Source organism: Melitaea cinxia, chromosome 7 (assembly GCF_905220565.1).
Source record: "Melitaea cinxia chromosome 7, ilMelCinx1.1, whole genome shotgun sequence".
NCBI lineage: Eukaryota > Metazoa > Arthropoda > Insecta > Lepidoptera > Nymphalidae > Melitaea > Melitaea cinxia.
In genome coordinates, this window is record NC_059400.1 from 15,849,740 (window position 1) to 15,871,900 (window position 22,161).

The 22,161-nt window shown below is 32.4% G+C and overlaps 1 protein-coding gene and 1 long non-coding RNA gene across 2 annotated transcripts in view; one reads left to right on the forward strand and one right to left on the reverse strand.

Annotated features, from left to right (window-relative positions):
• Positions 1-4,273: 4,273 nt before the first annotated feature.
• Positions 4,274-9,017, reverse strand: LOC123655056. The gene is made up of 3 exons (XR_006743314.1): positions 8,934-9,017; positions 8,538-8,543; positions 4,274-4,286 (listed from the first exon to the last, which is right to left on the reverse strand). It is a non-coding gene; the product is annotated as an uncharacterized LOC123655056 (long non-coding RNA).
• A 4,350-nt stretch (positions 9,018-13,367) lies between these two features.
• The window catches only part of LOC123655033 (aminopeptidase N-like), a 29,094-nt gene continuing 20,300 nt past the window's right edge, over positions 13,368-22,161 (forward strand). The window contains exon 1 of the mRNA XM_045590881.1: positions 13,368-13,534. The gene's annotated coding sequence lies outside the window, so the exon portion shown is untranslated. The remainder of the gene's footprint in view (positions 13,535-22,161) is intronic.

Sequence of the window (22,161 nt, forward strand, 5' to 3'; positions counted from 1 at the left end):
GATTTACTCTGACGGCACTGATTGTCACACATTGTCAATGACCAATCTTAACACGCACGTCCCAATCGAATACCATTGTTAATCTTGGTTTAAAATTGCTTGGAAAATATATATTAAAATTTGTTGTTAAATTACCTTATTTTGACTGAAAATGCTGGATAATTGTCTAACAACATTACATTTACGATAAAGTAAGAGATGTTTTTTTGGAGTTTCGTCCTTACAGAATCGACTTTCATACAAGGCCCCCGATATGAAAAAATTATGAGGAGTAAAATCTACTGTACGAATGACTTATTTACGATTTTCTAATAACGCCATCTATCGGAACGCTATTGGGTTATTTAAATCGTTACCATTTGATATTTTATTAATCTTTTTCTTAGACTGGTAAGCCTTTTTTGCCCATTTAGGCAGTCGATCTGAGGGAGTAAACTCCAGTCGTGCGTCGGAGCTGACACACACACTTTTTTCCTATTATACGTGGCTTAGTTAAGTCTAAAAGTTAGTAATCACTTATATAACACGACTGAGAATACTCAACGAAACATTTATTTCTCACTTCAAATCTATAAGTTATTTTAACTACATTAAATACGATATCACACTAATCACTTATACGCCACTTATCAAGCAGCAACGCTAGTCGCACAATAATTAAACAATAACAGCTTCCTAACTTACAAATTATCATATTTATCGAACAACAATCCCGCCAATACATGAAAAAGATGGCGACTGATCAATCAGAAAATTAGTATCAACTATTCGGAAGATGGTGATGGTGAAAAAAAAATAACCCTAACCTATCTAATTAAAAAATTACACCGTTTATAGACATAGTTTTGTTACAAAAAAAAATTACCGTAACCTATCTAATTTAAAAATTACACCGTTTATCGACGTAATTTTATAACAGTAAATAAAAATAAAATACATTTTATTAAAAAACATAACATGAAACAAGGCTGAATGGTCTTAGACCTTTGCCTTTACAATTATTTAAACAAAAAATGAATTTATGCTTACATTGCTTTGGAGCGAAACGATAAGTGGCGCGCCATTTTTTTTTAAAGCATCTATATCTCAGTCATTAAACATCAGTTGTATCGTTTGTTAAAAAACCGTGTGAAAACAATAACTTAACGTCTGAGCTTAGCCTAAGCGAATAAACAATAAGAATAATATCGACGGAAAATCCAATATTTTAATAATTGTCAGAATTACAAATTTAAATGCTAACACACTTTAGCCTTTTCTTTTAACTGAGGTAGGGCACAACAGGAATTTCCGGCTCAAAATATGGAGCAGCCCGACTGGGGTAGTACCTCGACCTTACAGAAGATCACAGCTAAATAATACTGTTTTCAAGCAGTATTGTGTTCCTGTTGGTGAGTAAGGTGACCAGAGCTCCTGGGGGGATTGGGGATTTATTTGGTCGGCAACGCGCTTGCGATGCTTCTGGTGTTGCTGGAGTCTATAAGCTACGGTAATCTCTTACCATCAGGTGAGCCCTACGCTTGTTTGCCGACCTAGTGATATAAAAAAAGACAAAAATATCTTTTGCGCAATTGTAAGATAAACGATGTCTACAATTCAAGGTACCGTTTAATTTTTTTAAGAAACTATAAAAAAACCGCAGATTTCATTTCGTATTTTTTTACTGAGAAAAACTATTTAAGGATGTAATCTAATAATTGCTTCTAAAAAAACCGACTTCAATTTATATCGATAAGTAATTCAACGCAGGTAGTCAACGAAATAATCAATTAAGTACGCATTATTAAGTAATTAACAACAACAGCATATATAAGCATTTATAAAGTAACTCAAAAAGTAATCGTCAGTTTTCGATCTAAATGAGACCCGACAAGCACCAACTGCTGAATCAAAAAAAGTCGTCAAAATCGGTACACCCAGTAAAAATGGATGAGGTAACACACATAAAAATGTAGTAGAATCAAAATTCTCTAACTTTTGTTTGAATTTGTTTCAAAAAAAAATTAAATGTCACGCCTTACAAATCTCAAACTCAACGAGAGAACGAAAGTAACTGATATAGCCCACAGAATTAGCAAGTTGAAGGGGTAGTAGGCTGGTCATCTGTGTCGTAGGACCGATGGCCGTTGGAGCAGACGGGTCCTAGAGTGGAGAACGCGTCTTGGCAAACGCAGTGTTAGACGTCTTCCAGCCCGTTGGACTGACGATCTACGTAAGATTGCCGGTATAGGCTGGATGAGAATTGCGGAAAACCGGGATGTCTAGCACGCACTTGGGGAGGCCTATGTCCAGCAGTGGACTACAATAGGCTTAAATGACTTACAAATGAAAAAACTGATAGACATGCTTAGCAGTGTTGTCCTTTTAATGTAAAAAATTATACTACAAAACCTATGTAATTAGTAATACTTTGTTAAGAGTAACGACGCGAAGCAAGGACAAAAAAGATAATTTTTAAAATTAATTGTCACGCCAGAGTAACATTAAAAATGTTTTCCTAAATAAATTTTATCTTGAAGATAAAATTTGAATAATTTGAATCAACTGAACTTAAAATTCCTGTATTCTATAAAAACAAGTTTCATAAATTGTTTTTTTTTTAAGATACACAAAAATGTGTTACGTTTTCTGACGTACTAAATAAGAAAGCCACGTGTTATTAAATAATTTACAAAACCGTACATTAATGAAAATGAAATTATTGTAACCATTTGTATGATATTTAATACTAGCTGTGCCCGCGACTTCGTCCGCGTGGAGCTATTGTTCAGTTCAGAGTTGTAAAATAAATATATTTCTAAAATAAAAGTAGCCTAAATTACTCCTTATTACATCAGCTATCTTCCAGTGAAAGTCTATCAAAATCGGTCCAGCCGTTTCAGAGATTAGCCGGAACAAATAGACAGACAGACAGACAAAAATTGTAAAAAATGTTATTTTGGTATATGTACGTATATGCATTTAGTAAAAAGCGGTTATTTTAATATTACAAACAGACACTCCTATTTTATTTATTTGTATAGATGTATAAGTAATATGATGTTCAAAAGCGCGTCAATACTGTTAACAGTGCATGTATGGTATGCAAAAAAACTCGTATTTACTCGTAGGTACTTACGCTTTGTACCTTGTTTATCATATCAGTCAATCGCAGTCTACTGCTTTACGTCACATCACACCAGTACTAAAAAAAAGTAGGTTGACACAGAGTACAGGCTCTTGTTAAAAAAAAAACACACAGTTCCGTAAATAAACAATCATTTATTTTTATTAGAAAAAAATAATAATAGACAGAAAGTGTTAAAACAATAATAATAATGAAAAGTAGAAGAATTTAATTTTCAGAACGAACCATATTCATGACATTTTTTAAAATAAGTTGAAAAAAAAACATTTTCAATAAAGCTAACTTAGTTCATTTGTTCTCTTGTAAGTTTGTATTTTGAATTTTGCTGTATTATATGTGTAATATTTATAACCATTGTTACAAATAAATGTTGAATAATTGCTTTTAATAAGAATAAGCAACCTAGATAAAAATTAAAATGTTCGAATATAAAATCAGATAAGCGCTAAAGAAATATTTATTCAAACGAAATCAGCGTAGCAATTACACAAATCGACGAGATAACTTCGGCTTGCTGAACCAAGCGAAGGATAAATAACTAGGAGTTAGCAACTTTTATTGATTCTTCCAATTAAGTTATTTGCCTCTTTTTGCTCATAACTATTTTTTTTTTTCTTCGTTGATTTTTTATTACTTGCTCTTTTTTAATTAAATTTCTTTAAATTAAAATAAAAAATTCTTTTTTTTAATAAATTTTAAAAAACAATTTTTAAACATTAAAAACCAAATTGTAATAGTAGAGTTTTCGTTAGAATTTATTTTGTTTGCAACAATGAGTTTATTTGTAAATCAATTTGAATAGTCGTTCGAATCGACGCCATGGATTGTACGTACCTGTTGCACTGGCGGTTGCGGGTTCGATCCCCGCACATGACAAACATTTGTATACATAGCGTTACAGGTGTTTGCTGTGGTCTGGGTGTTTGTGCAGTCCTTGTGGGTCTCCGCACCGTGCCTCGGAGAGCACGTCAAGCCATCGGTCCCGGTTGTTATCATGTACACCTGATAGCGATCGTTACTCATAGTACGGAATATATCCGCCAACCCGCATTGGAGCAGCATGGTGGATTAAGCTCTGATCCTTCTCCTACATGGGGAAAGAGGCCTATGCCCAGTAGTGGGACATTACAGGCTGAAGCGTAATTCGAATAATTTAACACTATCAAAAAAAGGCATTCAACTCCACATTGCGACTAATATTCGCAAAATATATATTATAAATCTTTACACGGAATGAAGCCTGAAGGTACTAAATTGATTATAATTGTTACTTTGCTATAGTTGTCTAAACATATCCATACATATCCGCCGATAAACTGTCACGGAGTATGGCGGATTAAGAAATATAATTATCTATATAAATAAAAATGAACGTTGCTAAGTGCATAACTCGAGAATGGCTCGACCACTTCAGCATTTTTTTAATATGTTCCTTAAGGTAATTATTATTTAAGACAATAAGTCGATACATCTATTGTTCTAAAGATAGAACATATACATATAGTATGACAAAACAAGAAGTAATTAAAAACATTATGCCAATAAGATAAAGAAAGAACATCCAAAAAACCAAGGTCTTCGATGTATTTTAATGGCATTTTTTATTATTCAAAACTATATGAAAACATTTAGTTCTATATATTCTTTAATCTATATATTCTTTTTTTATTTTTTTCATTTTATTTATTTATTTAAAAACGTAGTTAGCAAGGGTAGTTCTACAGACTACGTAAATAAAAAATAAATAATATTTCAGGATTTCTAGAAGGGTTAAGGATCCTATTGCGTGTTTCTGGTAGCCCTGATTTAAGATAACTCCGCTTCAGGCTTTAGCTTCCTACTAATGTAGTTCTGTGTTAGTAATCGTGTCTTAGAAATCAATGTGATTTATTTCAAGTATTCTAGGTTGATTATATTCTAATGTTTATGTTATACACCCTTCATAAAAACTATGGAGTGTGTATACAGATAAAACAAAATTGTTTTATCAGTTTTTTTTTTCTACTGAACTTCTCCTACGTTTGAGACAAACTAAATACTAATAAAAAATTAAAAGATAAAAATATATAATATAAATCTTAATCTCGAATACCTATTATACATAGTATCTTAATTTTTTACATGTTGTATGTCATTAAATCTCATAGAAAATCGTCCCGGTCAGACGTAATTCGCCATAGGCCTCTTACAACTTTTTCCATTCACATCTCTGGTTATTCTTCCCATATTTTAAGTGTTTTTCACTTAATTTAAGTTCCGTTTCCCGTTTTTTGGGTGCAAACTATTATTTTTAGCTACATTTCTCTACTACTTTTAGTGTTTTTTTTTTTATGTCACTAGGTCGGCAAACAAGCGTACGGCTCACCTGATGGTAAGCGATTACCGTAGCTTATAGACGCCTGCAACACCAGAAGCATCGCAAGTGCGTTGCCGACCCAATCCCCAATCCCCCCAGGAGCTCTGGTCACCTTACTCACCAACAGGAAAACAATACTGCTTGAAAACAATATTATTTTGCTGTGATCTTCTGTAAGGTCGAGGTACTACCCCAGTCGGGCTGCTCCATATTTTGAGCAGGAAATTCCTGCTGTGCCCTACCTCAGTTAAAGTTTAGTGTTTTTGAAATTGAACCTAGCAAATACATTTTTTTTTAATTATATTTTCCGCGATAAAACTACTTCTCTAACCATGATACTACATTTTACACTAACCATGATAGACGAAATACTCTAAATCTACTTAAAACATCTTATAAAATAAACACAGCAATAACAAGGACAGATACCAATCATTAAAACTACGGCCTTTACTCTTCCTACTTACATAACATCTCTCTATTCTTGCTATTCAATCGTTAAGCTGGCGGAATTAATATCATTAGCAGATTGGATTACACGGCCTTAGACAGAAATACCGTATAAGTAGCTTCCCTTTATTAAAATCAGGATACTAGATAAACAAGGTCGACTGAAGTAAGGGCATGTGGGAATACGCATAATGAAAATACTCGTGAGGTATGTTTGACGAACTATTCCCCTGGCTTCGGTCGCGTGTACTGCTAATTAGCGCAGAGACTACAAATGATACTGTGTCTATAGTCGTATCAATAGGCAGGGCAATGAAATTCAAATGTGTGCTCAAATTAACAAATTAGAATTTATATTTTTTGATAAGGAAATGTAGTATGTAAACGGTTGCTTAGCAACGAATCTATGTGAAAAATTTATGCGTAATTCTCTTCATAAACACATAATAGATTGTAAGCAACATGACACAGAATCAATAGCGCTGATATTCTTTTTTTATTTTCGTTATAATATTTTCTAGTCCTTTGGTGTAGTTGGCAGTGACGCTAAGTGCTCCAAAGTCATGAATTCGATCCGAGCCACGATTCTGGATATAACATGCATTTATTTAAGTATGTATTATTTTTATGAATAAAGAAACTACGTAAATATCTACATCAGCCGGCTGTTACCTAAAACAGACAGCAAGTTATAAGACACTTATAAGCATATACACGAACACACACACACACTATTTTTTAGTTGTATGTAAAGACGACGTGAGAACGACCATATGCTAATTCAAGCATATTTAAGATTAAGTGTAATTTCCGATCCCGTGGGAATGTTGAGCTAAATAGTAGCCTATGCGTTAGTCTAGATCTGCAGCTGTTTACATACCAAATAGCATTAAAATCACTATAATAGTTTATCGTGAAAGAGTAACAAACATACATACATACATACATACATCCTCACAACTTTAATATTAATTATATTCAAATGTATTTTATTCTTATTTAGATTGAGTTTTCATATGCGAGCAAACACGATCCATTATAATTCTCAAAAGTAATATTAAAATCGCCTAAGTAGTTTTCTTATGAAAGAATAACGAACATCCATACTCACAAACATTCGGATTTAGAATTACTTACCTGACATACTTATCTACTTACTTACCTGACATACTTATCTACTTACTTACCTGACAGACGACGTCCTGTGTTGCGAAAAATATTGTAAATATCACTGGTTCTAAGCGACGTATTATGATGAAACATGCACCAGTTCTAAAATTAGATTTCCAGAAGACAACTGTGAAAACTGCATCAAACTGAACTCAATAGTTTTTTCGAAATGCGTGGATAAACATAGAGACCGACAAAAATTCTAAAAGTAATATTTTTGGCTTTGACTTTTACTACGAAGATCCTTTGTACATTATGTACTCAGATATCTCTAATGTAGATATAAACCTGTTGTAGTTTTTATTACAGGTACATATTGGTTGGATAGGTAAATGTCATTCGCTCTTTAAGTTAGACTTAATGCTCTGAGATTTCTACAAACGCATATTGTAAATGACTGGCTGTGCCCGCGACTTCGTTCACGTAGACTTAATCAAAATAGCTATTGTTCAGTTCGCAGACTTTAAAAATAAAAATAAGTAGTCTAAGACACTTCTTATAACATCAGCTATCTGCCAGTGAAAGTCCTGTCAAAATCGGTTCAGCCGTTTCAGAGATTAGCCGGAACAAATAGACAAACAGAGACAAAAATTATAAAAACATGTTATTTTGGTATATGTACCATGTATTGACATATGAATTTAGTAAAAAGCAGTTATTTTAATATTACAAACAGTTACTCCAGTTTTAATTATTTGTGTAGATTTTCCTTTGACGTTCGTTTGAATAATCTTTGTGAGCTTAACTATTCCTATCAAGTAATACTTGATATATAATTATACAATTTGCCTTTGTATGTTAATAAGATGGATTTACGGGGCTTATATTACTATACAATATATCTTATATCGTTGTTATTGATAATATGTGTCTATATCTTAAGCTATGTGTGACTAGCACACATAATTACCGCAACTAATAAGTCGGGTAACATGCTGAATGAAACCTATTTATTCGGTTGCGAGCAAACACAATTATTGTATAATACTTTTTTATTTAGTTTTTTTTTCTATTTTGTTAGAGTGAAATAAATAATTTATTTATTTATTTAATTATAATTAATCACCCAATAATTGTGTTTCCTCTCAAAAAACCAACTTCAAAAATTCATTACTAGGGATAACTTAGAAACTACTCATGAGATTTCACTCAAATTGAAATGGGATCACATGAGAAGCTTTCGTAAAAAAAAAAAAATGATCAAAGCCCTATAGTATACTCGTAAACCTAGTAAAAACTTATGAAGTAACACACATAAAAATACAATCGAAGTAAGAACCTCCTTTTATAAGTTGGCTAATATAAATAATTTACAAGAACAATCAAATTTTCTATTAATAAATAAATAGATTCCTATCAATCCATATCTAATAACAAAAGAGACGATAAGAGCTGCATATTATAGACAAAAAATGCATCAACGTTTTAGTTAACCAATAACTAGAATAATTACGAATCCATGCCTCGCTGTTTTGATACCAAAATGCAATTCATGTAATTAGTAAGTCAGTTACAGAACGAGAACGCTCGCGTTACAGATAATTATCAAATCATGGGTTGTTAGCAAATTAGTACCTAATTTATTAGTGGGCTTCTGATATCATACATGCTAAACTTCAAAATCGGAAATAAATTTTTCGATTTTTCGATTTTCCTATTTATACAATATTATACGTTATTAACACTTTCATGGCCAGTACGTCTATTTGCGTCATTAGGTGAAAACATCATTCGACATAAGACACAACGCCTATTTATTTACGTTCACTGTTTTTTCAATTCTTTGCCACCACGTAGATAGGCGCCTTATTTCCAATGCAGGTATATTACACTAGTCTTGTGTAGTTCGCGAACGAACTAGTTCTTAAGAGCGCTCCTAAATACGAACTACGCGAACTAGTTCCCAAATGCGTCGCTCCTTAGTTCGTTAGTTCGTTAAACGACTAATTAGAAGTTGAGTTTTTTTTTTTAATTTTTATAATATCGGCAATATTAAAGTGTGTGTGCTATGTAAAACCAGTCAATAAAAGATTTTATTATATATTGATTATTTTGATATATATATATATATATATATATACATATATGTGTCGGAGAAAGTAGTGAGAATGGAGTTGATTGCTGGTTACATGAAGACTTTATAAATAAGCTTAGAAAATACTTTGTTAAATCATAATTATAATTTGTTTAATTTCTTAGATTTTTGTATTGTTTAAATTTAATTCAGTTTAAAAGTAATTTTTATAAAGACTTTATTATTGCACATTATGTCAGAGCAGAGGGTAGGCCTCGAGCGGGGTCGAGGCGCCATCTTAAGGTTCAGTGGTGAGCGTAGATAGATACCTATACGGTGATTGATTGATTGATTGTTTTTTTTTTTCGTTTGTGAGCAAACACAATTATTAGTAAGCCAGTCATTTTGAAAGACCTAGGATTTTAATTTACCATTTTAGACTGAAGTCGGAAATTGTGTTCTTAGACAGTTCAATAAAAAACCAAATCTCCAACCAAAATCTTTAAATGCGCAGTTTTGAACGGCTATTATCCGCTATTTAACTGTAGAGCCTGTTGAATTCTCGACGGTTTAACTCGCCTTCCTTGAAACTGTACAAATTATTTTCATTTTCTTGTATGGCAGAATTTATATGAAAACAACACAAAAACCAAACGCACTTCATTACACATTTCAGTCATTTATGACTAGAATATTGTTATAAAAATAATATTTATTCGTAATACAAAAAGACTGTATAATTTTCCCTAACTTACAGTACTTTAAGGAAAATATTACACAAATGCATTTAAAAGATTCAATCATATTGAATTATAATAAAAGTAATGTCAAGACTGGTGTTTTAATTTAATAAATAAAAAAAAATTAAGTGTAAAATTGCAAAATGTGTGACGACACACTCGGTATCATCAGGATCAAGAATTTCGTGTGACGTAACTTATGGATGGACTTGAAATAGAAATTTAGCCTCAGTACTGTGAAGGTCCTGTAAATGTCTTTTCCAATCAAGGAGAACGATTGAAATCTAATCCGGCCTCCTGTACCCTTCGGATTAGATTTGCAATTAGTGACATTATTTTAGTTACAACTAAACTAAGCGAGATAAATAAACAACGAATACGAGTATACTAAGCGAAACGTCGCGGCAACTTGTTAATGTTATAAATACAAAAACTTGTGAAGATTTTTCAATATATGTAATGATGTTTGTTTGTTTTTTATCTTTTTTGCAAAACCTTATTATATAGATAGCCTGGCTATACATGATACATATACCAATTTTTTTTTTTATCTATCTGTCTTTCTGTCTATTTGTTGCGGCTAATCTCTGAAATGGCTGGACCGAATTTCACTGGCAGATAGCTGATGTAATAAGGAGTAACTTAGGGAGCATCCATTAATTAAATGAGCTATTTTTCGATCAGCTTAGCCCCCCCTCCACATACCCCCTTAGGTGAGATTTACTGAGATGTGCCTGGACCGTTCAAGTATACTATAGTTAATTTATTTAAATTAAATAAAATTCAAAGCAAACACTAAATGATTTTAATAGCCCTGACATTTATTTCAAAGGGCAAAATGAACACTCAAAACAATTTTTTGAATATCTCTAATGTTTTATATTTTTTGAAGTTGTAGTGAACTTTTCGATTATCATACATATAATCACGCCTCTTTCCCGTAGGGGTAGGCAGAGACCACTTCTTTCCGCTTGCTACGATCCTTACATACTTCTTTTCAAATATCCCACCTCGGTTTAAATGGGATTTGGTGAGATTTTATTGAACCCCCCCATTCGTAGCTCACGTAATTAATGTATGTCCCATTAGGCTACTTTCATTTTAAAAATTTATTTATTTTATAACTCTGCGAACTAAACAATCACTTTTTTGTTAATTCCGGCTAATAAAATTATTATTTATTTATTTGAATAAGATATTAATTTTACGATGATCAACTTAATTACTTTTAAATGATCATGGTTAAGTGTAAAATCATTAAATATTACTAGTTAAGTGTAAAATAAATTTATTAGAAAGTATAATAATAATACTCTTTATTGTACACCATTAAAAGAAAAAAGAAAATAATAACATGAAATGTAAGATGTACACAGGCGGTATTATCGCTGAAAGAGCGATCACTTCCGCGACCTTTGGTTTATAGGACACGAAACAGAAACTACAATTACGAAGTGAACAAATAAGTGCTGTGAGAATTAGAATATATGGCAATAAAGTACATTTAGATAATATATAATCCAGCTCTACTTATAGGTACAAAGTAATAATTATATAGGTAGATAGTTATATTCTTATCAGGGTATTTTTAGTCCTTAACAAGTTAATAGGTTAAAATATTATCTTCTTCCTGCCTTAATCGTTTTGTAATGTATCTCAATATGTATTATGTTCCTAATACTTCTTTAAAAAGATATCGTCATTCAATATTTTATTTATACTTACGACTAGGTAGAGCACGGCAGGAAATTTCATGCTCAAAATATGGAGCAGCCCGACTGGAGTAGTACCTCGACCTTACAGAAGACCACAGCAAAATAATACTGTTTTCAAGCAGTATTGTGTACCTGTTGGTGAGTAAGGTGACCAGAGCTCCTGGGAGAGATTGGGGATAGGCAACGCGCTTGTGATGCTTCTGGTGTTGCAGGCGTCTATAGGCTACGGTAATCGCTTACCATCGGGTGAACAGTAAGCTGGCTTGCCGGTTTAGTTATTTAAAAAAAAAATACTTTTTTTACGAAAGCACGTAAATGTTGTATGTAAGATACCATATGGTTTAATTTTTTTTAACTAAACTTATTTTACGAAGTCAGTAGGTAAAACTATATACAAAGTGTTCGACTCCTAACTGCGATCCTTCAAATGGGGGGGGTTCAATAGGAGAAATAGATCACGTTTCTGTAGTTGTGTGCAGCAGTTATTAGTAGTAATATTTCACTTTATCGAAAGATAGTATTCGACGGTTATGCAGAAGTATCTTGCATGAATATTTTGTATATTAAGACAAAGTAAAATTGAAATAATATTTAATTGTTTTTGCTAACAAACGAAAAAAAACCGACTTCAATTACATCGACAAGTAATACAGCGTAAGTAGACGAAAAAAATTAACAAACGCATTAGTCGTCACTAAGATTTTCGAGGGTTTCCCTCGATTTCTCCGGGATTCAATCATCATCAGATCCTGGTTTCCTTATCATGGTACCACACTAGGGATATTTCCCTTCCAACAAAAAAGAATTATCGAAATTGGTAATATAATTGGAGAAAGTAACGTGATTTATACACCTACTGACCTCCCCCCCCCCCCTTCAATGCCCGCAGTTAGGAGAACACTATATTGTTTTTTTTTTGTTTTTGTATAGGCATTCGTAGATAGTATATAGGTACTGATATAAATAGTTCAGTGGAAAAGTTTCATCATATACATGTAATTTATTAGTAGAAAAGTTATGTTAATTAATGTGATAAAAATGTGTAATAAAATATATTGACCTTGCGTTTGATTTTAGAATTTATGTATTATTTGATAAAATAATAATTTTACGATATACAACAATACAATAAGAACCTACCTATTGTAATGTTTTAATATTACAATTTTATTGTTATACGTTAGGTCCGACTCCGACGAAAAAAACCCTAAACAAATAGTTACAAAGCACTCAAGAAAAAAAACACATTTTGAAGTATGCTGCACTTATAGCATCTAAAATTCATACGTTGATTTTTAAATGTTTAATGTACTTTTATGGTACCCACTAACTAAGATTCTAAAAACATGAGTAGGTACTGCAAAAGAATATACCTAGTATAGGAAATTGTCTTATGTTCTAACATAAGACGCGTCTCACTGGGAGTCATATAAGCATAACTCCGAAAACACATACATAATTATGTAACAATGCACACATATTGATTCCAAATTACCCAGCCTTATCTTAGAAATGCAGAACAATTTTCCTCACTGTAAAATTAATTAAAACCGTCAACCGTCACGCATTATCGTTTTTATTACGTCACACGTAACAACAAATAAAAATGATTAAGTGCGGGTTGTTTAAGCCATTACCAATACACGCAAGGTCGCGTAAATGTTATTATGGTGTACCAATCGAAATGAGCTACTCTTCGTCGGGTATGTCTCATTAAAATCAGGAAGTGAAGAGCCAATTACAGGTGTGCGAGGGGTCAAAGTAAATCGGTCGATGGAGTAAAACGGCCACAGAGTGAATATCCCAAGCCGCCATCGGTATTGCGCGCGCGTTGCTTGACACGATTGTTATATTTTTCGAACGATTTCCGTCAACATCTAATAAATTTATTAAATAGTTTTGAGTGCAGTGAACTGTGTTCTATTTTTGTAATTGTTATCTTTGGATTTATGCTGATTCACGGTATTTATTTTATTTTATTTTTTAAATTAAGTATGATGTTTTTGTGTTCGTGGGTGTAAGTAAATTTTAAGAATTGATTTTTAAGTGCCTATAAATAATAAATAACAATCGGTTTAAATAATTTACGCGTATAATTTCAAAATATTCTCCATAGCAACGTATTAGTATGTTAGATTTGTAGTATTTTTTTTTTTTTTTGATATTTTATATGTATACTTGATTGTCAATGTTTTTATAATTTTTTTATATAACTGCAAAATACTAACATAAATTGAAAATCCAAACAAAATGTAACGAGCAAAAATTGAATAATTATGTGGTGTTATGGGACACCAAGTAGGAACGAAGTTCCTTCGGATGGTATAGAAGCAACACAATTTGAAAAAAAATGTTGAATTTTATATATTTTCTAGTTTTTTTTTTTTTAATTTTGTCGATTGGTGTTTAATTAAGTACATAAAAGTATTTAGGAAATTTAATATTTTAGAAAATAACAAATACGGTAAAATAAAATAAATCAAACAAAATAATAATAATTCAAACTATTAAGTGAAATAAAAAAACATGTCTTTATTTATTTTTGTCGACAGTATAAAATAACATAAATAATTTTTAAAAAAAAGTTTACTAGGAATATTTTAGTTTTACAAACGTCATATTATATAGTCGTGTGATTGATATTACGTCACTTACGTTATATAGGTGCTTTTCTTACGGTTTAAGTATCACATTTGTTTCAGTTCGGTCGCCCAGCAAAATTTCAAGCCTACCGTAAGGAACTTCGTTCCAAAAATCTTTTTCTGTAGAAAAATTCAGAAAATATTCTAAGTTTTGAAAAATTACATAATTATTATTTATATAGCACGCGAAAAATTTTAATGTAGGTAGATTTTTATCTTAAATATTTTCAGTAAGGATTTATTAATGAAATTAATTAAATATCCAGAAATTTTTTAGTTGTACGCGTATTTGAAATGAAAACTGTACCTGCTTCAAATATTTAAACAATTGCATATTTGGTATTAGGCAGTAAATTTATACATCTGTTAGGTATATCTGTTTATTTAAACTTTCTCCTTATGAAAATTATAGTCGGTTTATTTTTCGTATGTGAGATGACCTTTATTATAAACATGGTCATCAAAAAACATGTAATCGTAATGTGAAATAAAAATATTACTTACTAATAGTTATCACTTTCTTTCTGAAATGAATTAATTTAATTGAAACTTTTCGGTTGCTAAATCGACCATTAGTTGTCATTAAGCATGAACTACTTTAATTATAAAAAAAAAATTAAGATAATTTAATGAGCATAACTTTATTACTTTACACAACAGTCAATAATCAAACTCATATTTGTAAGATACAATAAAGAAGCTGTAATCCATATTTTGCCTAAAATAACCTTAAAAACATGTATTGCTAGATTCCTTTTTTGTTTTATATTAAACGTAATTTTTTTACGTGTATTTCTTTGGTTGTGGTTACAAGCAACTCACATTAACTAGGTCCTAGTAACATTCGTGAACAAATTGATTAGGTGTTTTATTTAAAGCCCTATTATTCCATTTCAATAAATAAATGTAGTGAAAATCTAACGAGTATAACAATAAAAACAGGTCTATTAAATTAGGTCAAGCGTCCCTTTCGTTATTCATTTAATTCATTTCTCGTGATTACTTTTGTTAAAAAAAAATACCCCGAATTTGATCTTGGAATTGTTTACTATATTTATTATACAGCCTAAAAGTGATATGATGTGAATAATTTGATGTTTTTGTGTTTATTTGCTTTTTTTTACTATAAAAAATTGCATAGGTGTGTTGAGTTAGCCCCTATTATTGCAACGTATAATAACAATTTATCAAAAATTATTATAAAAGTTTTTTGCAACCAATGAGTGGGTGGATTCGAGGTGGTCATGGAGGTCATGACCTGGACAGTGGGCTGTATTCTGTATCCACTAATTAAAATTGTTAAGCATAATATTCTTCTATATATATACAGGGTGTCCCAAAAAGTAGTGATAAGTGGAATTCCAGAGATAGGGCACCCCTTGGGGTATCCGAATCACCCCTATGTATGTTCAGCGATTTTGCATAGTTTTCGAGTTATGAATTTTTTTATATGTTTTTGAGAATTTTCCACCTGAACAACTTTAAAAATTTCTAAAAAAAAAAATTGAAGATATTTTAGAATTTTTGTTTTTGTATCTAAATAGTCATGAGCTGTAGCTTCCCGCTTAAAAGATTCAGCTTCTTAACTTTGATGGAAATTGTGAAAATCTAAGTGTAAAGTGAAAATTTTACGTTTTGAGAACTATGACTTCAATTTTCAACTTAGAATTAAAAATCTAAACAGGCGATTTTATGGTTCCTAATTAGGCTTAAAAACTTTTCCAGAGTCTCAGCTTTCATAATCATAAATAAAAAGTTGTACTTAATGGGGCTACTTTTGCTAAAATTTGCCTTCAAAGACATCGAGGTGAAAAATTCTTAAAATTACCAATTTGAATAAAAAAAATTTTTTTGCTCAATTTATTATTCCTTTAAGGTTAAATAGTTTTGTCAGCGCTCTAGCTGGGTCATACGTATAGGATTTGTGCGGAGGAAAATGATAAATCCGTAGACTGAGTGATATGGTTCCAAAACGATGGTGCTCCATGCCACTTTGCAAGAATAGTCAGACAACATTCAACAGAAAGATTTAGAGACAGATGGATCGGCCGTGGAGGACCCATTGCATGGCCGCCGCGGTCCCCAGACTTGAATCCAATCGATTTCTTTGTCTGGGGATATTATAAAGAAATAGTTTACGCAAAAAACATTAGCAACGTAGCGGAGTTAAGACGAAAATTGAGGCAGGCAGAAGAAACAATTATAAACAACAGAATAGCATTCGTAAAACTCAAAGAAAACTTTTTAAGACGATGTAGAACATGTATCGAGCATGAAGGTCGACATATTGAAAACTTTTTATAATAAATAATTTTAAGACGATTACTTTTCGTTTTATTAATTAAACCTAAATAACCTCCAAATGTTTATTAAATCTTCGATCTTAGTTTTCTTACAATCTTTTGGTTGGTTAACAGACTAATTAACTCTTACGAATGCTATTCTGTTGTTTTTAATTGTTTCTTCTGCCTGCCTCAATTTTCGTCTTAACTCCGCTACGTTGCTAATGTTTTTAGCGTAAACTATTTCTTTATAATATCCCCAGACAAAGAAATCGATTGGATTCAAGTCTGGGGACCGCGGCGGCCATGCAATGGGCCCTCCACGGCCGATCCATCTGTCTCTAAAACTTTCTGTTGAATGTTGTCTGACTATTCTTGCAAAGTGGCATGGAGCACCATCGTTTTGGAACCATATCACTCAGTCTACGGATTTATCATTTTCCTCCGCACGAATCCTATACGTATGACCCAGCTAGAGCGCCGACAAAACTATTTAACCTTAAAAGAATAATAAATTGAGCAAAAAAATTTTTTTTATTCAAATTGGTAATTTTAAGAATTTTCCACCTTGATGGCTTTGAAGGCAAATTTTAGCAAAAGTAGCCCCATTAAGTACAACTTTTTATTTATGATTATGAAAGCTGAGACTCTGGAGAAGTTTTTAAGCCTAATTAGGAACCATAAAATCGCCTGTTTAGATTTTTAATTCTAAGTTGAAAATTGAAGTCATAGTTCTCAAAACGTAAAATTTTCACTTTACACTTAGATTTTCACAATTTCCATCAAAGTTAAGAAGCTGAATCTTTTAAGCGGGAAGCTACAGCTCATGACTATTTAGATACAAAAACAAAAATTCTAAAAAATCTTCAATTTTTTTTTTTAGAAATTTTTAAAGTTGTTCAGGTGGAAAATTCTCAAAAACATATAAAAAAATTCATAACTCGAAAACTATGCAAAATCGCTGAACATACATAGGGGTGATTCGGATACCCCAAGGGGTGCCCTATCTCTGGAATTCCGCTTATCACTACTTTTTGGGACATCCTGTATATATATATATTTTTGTCACAATATAGATTTTATGTAAGTACCTTCAATATTTAATTAATTTAAGTAGTAGTCGATGATGTGATAACGCCTTTCGGAAGAAGACGTAAAAGAAAAATTAATTTTGGTATTTAAATGTAAGTATGTATTTTTAAGTACAGTACTTACATACATTAATAAAATACCTACTGTTTACCTGTACCTATTATTGTCAAAATTAAATTATAACTTTTTGTGATTTGACCACGACTACGTGACCCCCTTCCCCTGACGCCAATGCTGGATCCGCCCTTGTTCATCTGAGGCGTGATTGTGATATCTTGATCATTTTCCAATGGACGATTAGAAATAAATGCGTAGGTACTAAAAAAGTTTTCTGTCAAATAATTTTAGTTTCATTGGTACTTCTTTGATAAGTCATTGTTGCGTTACAACTGACTTTGTAATACAGCAAAGCTGTGACAGCTTTACTTTAAACAATAAATATAAAGTTATTGCCACCAGACAATACCTTAAAAATTTAATAGATATAAGTAAATCAGTAAAGCTGTACTACAATAAACGCGCAGATCACACAGGCAATATCGTGAGTCATTATAATGAAAAACATTTCCTAATCATTAAAAACATGTGTTTTTTTATCAATGTTACCACAGTTATAAAACTGTTAGGGAACCAACAAAAACAGATAAAATACGCATGTGTGCAGACACAAGAGTTATAAATAATTTAACTTCTATTGTCTAACACTGTAATTTAAATAATAAATGGCATATTTATCGTTCAAGATTTTACTAAATTGATAGCAATTAACTGTTTTTTAAGCGTTACTGCGGATTTTCTTACCGATTCTTCTCTAAAATCTACATTCCAAATAGATGGTTGCTTTACGTTACGTTTCAGCCTGTAATATCCCACTACGGGGCATAGGCCTCTTTCCCCGTGTAGGAGAAGGATTTGAACATAATCCACCACGCTGCTCCAAAGCAGGTTGGTTATATAGATATATTCCCTACTATGAGTAACGATCGCTATCAGGTGTACGTGATAACAACTGGGACCGACGGCTTAACGTGCTCTCTGTTGCACGGCGGGGAGACCAACAAGGACTGCACAAACATCCAGACCACGGCAAACATCTATATAGTCAATAGAAATGCTTGTCATATGCGGAGATCGAACCCGCAACCACCAGTGCAACAGCCACAAACCAGTGCTGTGACCGTTGCGCTAACCCGTCATCAGCTTCACTTTAACTATAATTAAATTGAATGATTACTATATTTATATTTTGTAAAATGACGATTTAAAGATGCTTTTGTAGCTTACTTTAATATGGAAATTTTCGATTTTTGTTTTTATAATATTTGTTTAAGTTGCTTACTCAAGCGCCGATCTTCGATAACTCAAATTAACCAACAAAAACATGAGTAAATATTTCGTTAGGAATTCAAACTGAGTAACGACTGCTATCGGGTTACTATGATAACAACCTGGACCAACAGCTTTACGTGCTCTCCGAGGCACGATAGGGAGACCCACAAGGATAATATATACAGTAAAAACAGTGTAAGACTTAATAATATCTTCAACTTAAATAAAAAACGAAACAAATATTCAATATTAAATAATTCCCGTTTTACACATTAATTCTCGGACATCTTTGTATGTGTATTGAAAGTATGTGTTTAAGATTAGCGTGCGTCACGCAGTATGAAGTGTCTAGCGTTACATCAATGGGTGGCATGTTTTCTTTCGGTTCGTAGAATTTTTGCTATTGAAATAAAATTCATCGTAAGTCCTTTAGATTTCGTCTGTGATAGTGACTAAAAGTGATTTAAAGTTATTTCTTATCATTTGTTAATGTTCCCGCGTATACCGTAGTACTCGTACAGAACCAAAATTCTTAACTAACTACTTTAAATAAAATAGTATTTTATTTAAACACTGAGACAAAACAGTTTGATAAAACAAACAACACACAACGGCAAACAAAAAGAAAAAAATCACAGAAAAACGATTATATAGATTTTAATTGACTAAGAAGTGGTTCTACATTTTAGGCAAGTTACCCATTTCATGAAAAAGTAATATAGTCTATTCGCGTTAAGAAATAGTTTATTACTTCCTCACAAATGATCATTACAAATTGATTTGCAATAACAAAATGCACAAATTTAAGTTAAATCGTTTTGTGAGGAACTGGTTTCTGTGAGAGGCCCTAGCCGGAAGGACAGATCTCCAGGTCCTACTCCACGGAATCCAGAATTATGCAATATAGATTAAAACGACACGTAGGTATAAACATCTGTATAAAAAAGGAAATTATAAAAAAAGAACGTAAAAAAGAAAATATTGGGTACGTCAGAAGGGCCTCAACAGGTCAATTTAAATATGCTGTTCTAATTTACTACGATTAAATTGGTCAAAGAGCGTGACGAAATAAAGGAGTCGCTATTTTCTCAACGCGAATAGACTATAGGTACGATATCTTCATTTGACAGTTATAAAAGTAGTTCAGTGTATTTTCACAACAGAAATTAATTGTAAGTAAATTGGACCACATTTTTAGATAGCGTTCATCTCATCTTCTAGTGTATAGAATAATAAGCAACGTATACGAAGTCGCGGAATCAGCTAGTTACATAAAAATGTAATATACTACATAGCAATATGATGCTTACATTCCATGCACGTTCATCTGTGGATACTGACGTAAATGTCTGTAATTTTAGCCTGTTTATTTTTTGTTCGATAATAGTTGTGGTTTGGTTCTGGTCACTTTTTCAATAGCAGAACTTCGTTCATATAGCGTTATGAATTCTTCATACAGCATTATGAATACGAAAATAGTAATTTGTACCGTTATCTCAACCACACCGATCAAGCACTTTTTTTTTAACCGACTTCCAAAAAAGGAGGAGGTTCTCAATTCGACTGTATTTTTTTTTTTTTTTTTTTAAGTAGCATAAAATAGTTTGTTTAATGAACTGTAAAATTTTTAATATCCCGTGTGGGTTAACAATTCGCCTTCATTTTATTGATGACTTGAAAAAAATTTAAGGGGGCTCAATTTGAATTTCGTATTTCGAATAAAACAAATTCCCTCCGAGACATCCAGTCCATTAGTGAAAACGGAGCGGTTGTGGTAATTAAAATCAAATTATTCTTATCGAGTAATGTCTTTAGACATAACTCAGATCCATCGTCATCTTAAACGTTTACCTGCGATATTTAATTACTTCCCTCAATTAGTAAACTCCTTTAATGATACTTCCTAAAGTTGCCAGTTACATTATAATTATTTGATATTAATATCTATATTATTTTAATTTAATACTGCAAGCAATAGAAACTTTAAGTTCAGTACTTAATGCGTCCAATTACTGTTTCTTTAATTTTTGGAAACACACATGATGAAAAAGTGGTGTGTGTTGTATTTTAAACCATTCGATATCATAACACGTGGTTCAATAAGTCCCGAGACTAAGTACAAAAAAAAGGTCTTTTTTATAAAATTAATTTTTATTCATCAACATAGTCTCCTCCAAGAGCGATACAGTCCCTCCAACGCTTTTCTAACTTTTCTATCCCATGTGTGTAGAACGATTTGTCTTTGGCTTCAAAATAAGTCTCCGTTGCTGCGATAACTTCACTATTTGAGTCAAATTTCTTACCCTGAAGCATTTTTTTGAGGTCTGCAAACAGCCAGTAATCGCTGGGGGCCAAGTCTGGCGAATAAGGGGGATGAGGAAGCAATTCGAAGCCCAATTCGTTAATTTTGGCCATCGTTCTCACGGACTTGTGACAAGGCGCGTTGTCCTGGTGAAACACCACTTTCTTTTTGTTCATGTGAGGCCGTTTATCCGCAATTTCGTACTTCAATCGCTCCAATAAGCAAATGTAATAGTCACTATTTATATTTTGCCCCTTTTCAAGGTAGTCGATGAAAAGTATTCCATGCGCATCCCAAAATATAGACGCCATAACCTTACCGGCCGATTTCTGAGTCTTTGGACGCTTCGGGCGGCTTTCACCAGCCGCTCTCCACTCCGCTGCCTGCCGATTGGATTCCGGAGTGAAATGGTATATCCAGGTTTCATCCATTGTTACATACCGACGTAAAAAACCCTTTTTATTATGATTCATCAGCGCCAAACATCGCTCTGAATCATTGATACGTTGTTCCTTTTGATTAGTTGTAAGCAAACGCGGCACCCACTTAGAAAAAAGCTTTTTCATGGCCAAATTTTTATGTAAAATAGTGAAAACACTACCAGCTGAAATCTTCACTATCTCGGCTATCTCTCGCACTTTTACCTTCCGATCTTCCAATGTGATTTTGAGGACTTGGTTAATATTTTGTTGAGTCACTGCTTCATTTGGACGACCTGAGCGTTCCCCATCATTGGTGTCCATGCGACCGCGTTTGAAGTCGGCATACCACCGAAAAATGGTTGCTTTAGAGGGAGCTGATCCTGCATAACATTTTATAAGCCATTGCTGTGCTTCAACGGTATTTTTTCCCATTAAAAAACAATGTTTTATCAACACGCGAAACTCGTTTTTTTCCATTGTATCGAAATTACAACCGTAGCGTCACTAAAATGTTTCCAAA